Source organism: Mobula hypostoma, chromosome 8 (assembly GCF_963921235.1).
Source record: "Mobula hypostoma chromosome 8, sMobHyp1.1, whole genome shotgun sequence".
In the NCBI taxonomy this organism is placed as follows: Eukaryota; Metazoa; Chordata; class Chondrichthyes; order Myliobatiformes; family Myliobatidae; genus Mobula; species Mobula hypostoma.
Genome location: NC_086104.1, coordinates 110,267,694 through 110,275,948, shown reverse-complemented (window position 1 = coordinate 110,275,948; position 8,255 = coordinate 110,267,694). Strand labels below are relative to the sequence as shown.

Below are 8,255 nucleotides of genomic sequence, written 5' to 3'. Positions count from 1 at the left end.
AGAGGAACATCTGGTGAAATTTCTGAAATGCCTGTTTCGCTGCCACTGCTACTGTGTGATCCAGAGTCTCCGGAGGGAGAAGGCCCCGAGTCCTCGGCTTTGCCTGTTGCTTGGCAGCCAGGGCTGGGGTCGAAGTGCTCGGCAGAGATGGTGCTCGGTGCTCAGTGTTGAAGGGCTGGTCGGAGGCTCGAAGTTTTCGGACGGACTCAGAGTCGGCTGTGGCCGGGTGCTTCCAACGCATCGGCAAGTTTGCGGTGCTTGGAGGTTCATGGCAGGGAGAGTTTCTCCCTTCTACCATCTGCGTGAGATGATGGGGCTATCGGGACTTGAGACTTTTTTTACCGTGCCCATGGTCTGCTCTTTATCAAATTATGGTATTGCTTTGCACTGTTGTAACTATATGTTATAATTTTGTGGTTTTGTCAGTTTTAGTCTTGGTTTGTCCTGTGTTTCTGTGATATCTTTCTGGAGGAACATTGTATCATTTTTTAATGCATGCATTTCTAAATGACAATAAATGAGGACTGAGTGTCCTAACAATCTAATCTACTTATTACTCATTATAAAAACACTAGAAGATTCAAACTAGCAGACTAAAATGAATTCCACCACGTTTATTTTCAGCCTGAAGAGCGTAAAAATAACAATGCTATCATTTACATCAAAATATTATTAATACTTTTTCCATGATTCATTAATATCAGAAATATTTAGAAAATGTAAATGTAATCTTGGTGATATGACTCATTGAATTTATGGTCCTATGTAATTCACATTCTGTTGCTCCAGGTTTCTTAGGAAGAGTGATAAATACTGACTTTTTCATCTCTTCTGGTATTATTCCAGTCTTACCAAATGTCATTGATTAAATCAGTAAGTTTTTCAATTCCATAATCTTCAAGGGCGATAATTTGTTGTAGTGATCGCCAACCAGTCAATCACGATCAACCGGTTGATCTTTGAGACTTTCCCAGTGGATCTCAAAAAAATTAAAAATAAATACACAAATGCATTATGTCTGATAAACCTTTTGATGTAAATATGTGGTAACTTCTACTTTGAAAAAGGACCACTCGACAACTTCATGCCCAAAAGGAACAACTCTAACTAGGATGGTAAAACGATATTCGCATACAGAGGTTTTCACTAATGCACACTGGGCAGAAAAGACTGAAGGAAAACCCTGCAACCCCAGAAACAATCTCTCCTTACAAACAGCTTTCCATAGCGGGAGTATTGCTATATTACCATGATCCTAATTGGTATTAACTTATCTTTATAATGCTCACATTACAACACTTCTCCCCCTTTAAATTCCAACATTCCCAAAATGTAAAGAAATGGGAAACAAAAACAGTGGTGTCATTAGCTTGCGTACCCCTGAATCTTATACTAGTGTCTCAGTAACAGTTTACCAATACCAGGAAAGTTGAGAAGCTGAAATCTGGGTTGAAGGCTCAGAGGACGTAGATCGACAAGTGTTAAAGGACTTGTCACTGTGAATGTTTTTCACAACAGTTCGATGAATCCCTGGATGTAATGCAAACAGCTCAGTTTGTTGTATTTGTCAGAATGGTTTTCCAGGATTTTACAACAAAGGAGGATTTCCTCACTCTTTTGAACTTAAAGGAGAGAACGAGAGGTGAGGATATTTACAATGAGTTAAAAAAAAGTCCGTGAAAATGACATCCCCATTCATAAACTGGTGGCAATTACTACTGATGGGGCCCCAGCAATGCGCGGTGTGCATGTTGGTTTTATAGCACTGTGCCGTAATGACCCTGATTTTCCCAGCTTCCTGAATTATCACTGTGTGATTCATCAGCAGGCCTTGGCTGGGAAGGTCGTGGACTTTTCTCATGTACTGACACCGGTGGTCAAACTGATAAACTTGATTCGAGCAAAAGTGCTTTAGCACCGCTTATTCAAGGCGCTATTGGATGAGCTCGATGCTGCTATTGCCTGTTTGATATGCTAGTTACAGTGTTTTCTTGGTTGAATTAATTTGAAAGTTTGACAAAAGCATTTTATGTAATTAAAATACAATTAGCCCAAATAAAAGGCCTCAAATTGGAAGTACAATCTGAGCTGTTTTTTCTCTAAACGATTTAGTAGGTCGATCTTGCCTTTCAGTAAGGCCGAGGTAGGGGATCTTCGGCTTAAGAAGGTTGGTGACCACTAATTTGTTCTACCACTAATTCATCAGGACCTGCTGCCTTTCCTTTCTTCATCTTATTTATTGCATTACAAACTATAGTCATAACCAAGATACTTCTAAGAACTTTGATGACAAGAGCTAAAAGTAAGATACAAGCTGAAATAGGTAAAGAACAATGTGGATTTGTGAAAGATAAAGGTACAAGAAAGGCAATATTGATGTTAAGGATACTATCAGAACAAGCTATTAAAGTGCAAAAAGATTTGTTTGTTTATCGACTACATAAAAGCTTTTGATAAAGTGAAGCACAATAACTTATTCAAAATATTACAGGAAACTCTAGATCTAGATTCGAAAGACCTCCGCCTAATCAGAAATCTGTACTTGGAACAAACTGCCGCTGTAAGAATAGATGGAGAAGTGAGTCAGTTTACGAAAATCAAGAGAGGTGTTAGACGAAGGTGTGTTTTCTCCCCTGATTTATTTAATATGTACAGTGAAACAATATTACAAAAAATAAGAGACATCCTGGGAATCAAAGTTGGCGGTGAAAACATCAATAATTTCAAATATGCGGATGACACTGTGTTAATTGCAAGTACGAAGGAAGAACTACAGAACTTAATTGATATAGTTGTTGAAGAAAGTGCAAAAATGGGTCTATCTATCAACTGCAAAAAGACAATGTATGGTGATATCCAAAAGGAAGGGGAATCCTATCTGCAGGCTGAGAATAAACAGGGAAGACATAAAACAAGTACAGAACTTTTGCTACTTAGGAAGCTGGGTGACATCAGATGGCAGGTGCGACATGGACGTCAAAAGAAGAATAGGGATGGCAAAAGACACCTTTATGAGAATGAAGAGTATACTGACCAATACTAAACTAGGCATGACAACCCTCCTCAGAGTACTGAAATGTTACATTTATTCAGTTATGTTATATGGCTCAGAATGTTGGACAATAACTAGTAACATGAGAAAATGAATTGAAGCAGCAGAAATGTGGTTTTTGAGGAGGATGCAAAGAATATCATGGACGAAACTAATATCTAACGAGGATGTCATGAACAGAGCAAACACAAGAAAAATAATATACGAGATCATGAAAAGGCAACGTAATTTCATTGGACATGTGAATAGGAAAGAGGAGTTAGAATGCACGGTAATTATGAGAAAGATTGAAGGGGAGAAAGCAAGAGGAAGACAAAGACAAATGATGATAGAGACAGCAGCCAGAGAACTGAAAATGAATACCAATGAATTGATCCACTTGACCCGAAACAGGAGTGTGTGGGCCATGGCAGTCAAAGCTCAAACTGGGAATGGCACCTGATGATGATGATGAATTGTAATCTCTCACATATATAGACGGATGGCGGACCAGCAATTTCCACTTTTAACATACTGGAACACTGGAAAACTCCTTGAGAAAGAGCTGAAAGTACAATATCTTTTACCTTCATTTAATGAAGACATCGTGCCAGACCCTTAAAAAAGGCCACAGATATTTAAATCATTAATTGGAGCTACACAGCTCTTCATTAAACAGCAATGGGCCTGGTAAGAAATGTTCTGCAAATCTTGTGAAAATTGCAAGATGTAACATTTTTTTCCAATTTATTACGAGCCATATTCATTTTGTGTAGTTTGGGACATTGTGTTCTTTAACTCTGAGTGAAAACTGAAGGGGTGTGATGAGTATTAATCATGGCCAACATTTACTGCCTTTGAGAAGTAATGATGGGATACCTTCTTGACGGGTTGCAGTCCTTTGGGGCAGAGCTCCCACAATGCTGCTGGGGAGGAGATCTAGGGTTTAGAGTCAAAGATGAATTATTTCCGGGTCAGAACAGGGTGCAGCTTGAACCGCACATCTATACTGGAGATAATTTACACCGTCCAGTTAACTTATCAACCAGTACATCTTTCGAAAGTGGGAAGGATCTGGAGCTCCTGGGGAAAAGCCACTGGATGGATCCTTTCCTTTACTATTGGGATGATTATCCCACTCCATTCAGATAAGATGGCTCTCCTCATTAGTTTGGTTTGCCATGAGCACGGGTTAATTGAAATCAAAAAAGGGTGGACTATGCTACGTCCATAGCTCTAAAACACTGAAATTCCCAACTGCTACTGACTGAGATCAGCAGTCTTCATGACAATGACCAGAGATCAATTGGCTGATAGAGTCATACACTTGGAAACGGTATCTCATCTTAAAACTATGCTGTCTATCCAAACAGCATCTGCTGATTTTCTCCTCTTCATGCTGTCTCAAGTCCTGCCACTCCATTGCAGAAAATCAGAGATTTTCCAGTAACATCCCTGCCACTGTTGTCACACTCATCAGACTGTAATCCTGCTGTGTTTCATATAATATACGGCAGCGAAACAGACACTTTGGCCAACTTCATTTAGGCCAGCTACAATGCCGATCTAGTCTGCCACTATCTGTATTAGGGCAGGTTTTCCTCTGCTATTTGCCTATGTAACTACCAGTCCAAATACTTTTCGAATATTGCAATGGAATGTGCCTCCACAAGCTCCATACTAGCTATTCACCGTCTTCTAGGAAAAAACTTTCTACGCAGACCCTCTTTACACCTCTCCCTCTTTCATCTTAAATCTGTGCCCCTCTGGTTTTAGATTCCCCAATCCAGGATATAAAAAAATCTATGTTTATCTTTGTCCCCCCCACACCAAATTTTGTGAGCCTCTATAAAACGCTTTTTGAGTAAAAACACTGCTTCCCCTTTCGTAAATAACTGTTAAGAACTGGCAATTCTGTTAGTGCTTAAAAGCCACATTCGATCAAAAGAAATTCTCGTATGTTCTTTGATTGTTATTACAGTTAAACGAGAATCTAAAAAGAGCAATTATAAACAGCAGTTTAACTGTAAAATGGCCATTGAATCAAAAGAAGTGAAGAGCTCTGATAAAAATAAATGAAAGAGTGTTAACCCGTACCTCATACCGATTTTCTCCGAGCTGATCGGTACTTTCTGGTTTTAAGCAAACAAGCCATTGTATTTTGTTGTACAAGGACGAAAGTTACTCATTGTTACTTGCAAAGCAAAATAATACAAATCACCTGGAATATAGAAACAACACATTCACACCTAATTCGGATACTGCGATCAACTGTGAATGGTTTGGAAGCAGTAAACAATAGGATTCAGAATATAGTTGATGCATATCAGGCCCAGAGTAATGTGGTGAATGTCATTGAAACTTTTCCTGAAGTTGTAAAAGCACCCAAGGCAGTTGGATCATGTGGTATGGGAGAAAACAAAGGCTGTAGATCACTAGAACCATCAGCACCATTCGGGAAACCTGTTTCTTCAGCTTGCCTTGAGGCAAACTCAACGCTACCTTGTCAATCAAAAGTTTTCGAAGGATGAGGATGTAATTAGCAATCACCACACCGAAGGTGACAGCGAAAGTCAGCACCATAATCGAGTGAATGATCAATAAATACAAAGGTGTCGACTCATTGACACTGCAGTAATTTTCAAAACAGCTTGTTTTGTTGTCCTGTCTTTTATTGGTGTGCTTATCGCCTTTGAATAAAATCCATAAAGAACAACCCACAGTTTCTGTCAATATTACAGCGGTAAGGATGACAGCTCTTACAACTTTCTTTGACTGAGATGTTCACAGCGGCCGTGAGACAGCGAGGTAACGGGTGAAGCTTATCAGTGAGAAGAAGCAGAGAGTGCTGTAGGTGTTCATGTAAAACAGAGACCCCAAGAAACCGCACGCACTTTTGGGAAATCTCTTCTTCCGTTATTGTAATAATCGACCCAGAATGGAAGAAACACAACGAACATCAGGTCCCCCAGTGTCAAATTGATCATGTAGATTTTGACTGCAGTCAGTCTTTTATTGGCTTTGTTAAATAATAAATAAAAGCATGCTGCAATGTTTTCCAGAAGTCTGTAGATTACAACTAAAAATGTGGATGTAAATGCAGACAACTCATAGAATTCGTCTCTCGTGCAGTTCATGTTTGCCAGACAATTGTCTCCACTGAAGCAGCAGTAAATCCACCGATCTCCTCCCAGCACTGTGAGATGGGTGCTGATCAACTTTTTTTCTCCGCAGTTTCTTGAACAACTCCCAGGTGCTGCTGCTCTTCTACGAATGTGAATGCTTGATTGTTAATTGTATCAGTGTCCAAGCGAGTTCAGTCTCAGACTCTTCCAACTTCTCTCGTTCTGTTAGCTTCACTCTCATTTTTTCACATCTCTCATTTTTTACTTCTAGGACTGGAGCTAACGGTTAATAATATTTCACAGTCCTAATACCGAGTGTGAAGTGTCTTAGAAACAGGAACAGAATCTGCCGCGGACTTAGGGCGTTAACTGCTCTGGTTCTTTTCGTTCCTCCCTTCAGGTTCCCTTCTCTTTGATCAGGAGGGAGGTCGAAATCTCTCACGCTTCAGTCAGAACCAAACCACGTATGACGAGACCGGCATTTCCAGGAATGGGGCGAAAGGGCCGGATCAGTTCCGGTGAGAGGTGCTGGTTTCACGCCAGCGGTAGAGACCGGACTCACCCACCCAAATCGCAGAACGATGAGGTTTGACAACGTTTCAGTCTCTCTAACTCAGTCCTTATTAGACAATCATACAGGGTGGAGGAGGACTTGCTTCCACGGGACTACTGGGCTGTCTGGCGACGCCAGTGTTGGACCCAGAGGCTCTTGCGTAGGTGCGGCAGGAGGTGGTTGTGGGTGAGGTTTTTTATGAGCAGTTAGCTGTCATTTCCCCAAGCTCAACACCACTTTCCTGCTTTGCTTCTTAACTTCTTTCATGTCTCAATTCCCATGAAACTCTGCCTTGGGAATATTCCGCGATTGAACCCTTGGCCAGAGAACTCTGAAGATCCTCCTGTCCGCAGTGCGGCATGGCCCATGGCTGCTGAAACGCTGACCACTGGTTTAACACATCTGTCTCGAGAGGATTGTGCTTTCGGTGTGATCGCTGTTCTAAGCTCGGGAGAGGTGCCTAGTAGGAGGGTTATGTCAGTGACCCGTCCGAAGCGGTCGTCCCTATCCGGCTACTATAGACTCCTTTTTGACCAATCACTTGTAAGGGACACGCAGGAGGGCTTACATTTTTTATCCAATGCCCTTGTTGTGCGACACACTGCCACAGGACTTCCTAAATCTACTCTGCCATTCAGTGTAGGGGCACATTAGTGCTGCTGCCACTTAGCTCCAGCTGTACAAGTTCAATCCTACCCTGGGGTTACCGGTGAGAAGTTGACATGTCCTACCTGAGACAGTGGTTCTCCAACGCTTACTCTGGCTTCCTCCCATGTCCCAAAACAAGCTGGAAGGTTAACATGGCCTCTGTAAATTGCCCCTCCATTTATAGTCGTAGAATAACACAGACGCGGGCCCTTCAGCCCATCTAGTCTGTGCTGGACTATTACCCGCCTAGTCCCATCAACTTGCACGAGGATCATGGCCCTCCATAGCCCTACCATCCTATCTAAATTTCTCTCAAATGTTGGAATCAGACCCACACCCACCACTTGTGCTGGAAGCTCGTTCCATGCTCTCTCCACCCTGTGAGAGAAAAAGTTCCTTTCATGTTTGTCTTAAACATTTCATCTTTCACCCTTAACTGGCGACCTCTAATACTAGTCTTACCCAATGTCAGTGGAAAAGCCAGCTTGCACTTACGTTATTTGTACCCCTCATAATTTTGTCTGCTTGCTTAAGCCCGTCACCCTCACTGGGCCATAGGACGCTCACCTGGACCATCCTTTCAGGTTGTCCCCAGGGACAGCTCAATTCTTAGTGTATCCTTCCACTACCAGGAATGAGTTCCTTGGAGCTTCTGTAGCGCTGGGATTTTAGGAGATGAGGATGCTGGCTCCTTGCCCAACCTTCCTCCTCTCACAGACAGGGTTGGGAGCATTCATAATTTTGTACACCTCGATCAAATCTCTCCTCATTCTCCTGTGCTCCAGGGAACAAAGTTTTAACCTATTCAACCTTTCCCTACAACTCAGGTCCTCAATCCTGCCAACAACATTTTAAATTTTCTCTGCACTATTTCAGGCTTATTGATATATTTTCTGTA

General features: G+C 41.7%; 1 pseudogene; it reads right to left on the bottom strand.

The window, feature by feature from the left end:
- Positions 1-610: 610 nt before the first annotated feature.
- On the bottom strand, positions 611-7,205 carry LOC134350838 (platelet-activating factor receptor-like; annotated as a pseudogene).
- Positions 7,206-8,255: the final 1,050 nt, after the last annotated feature.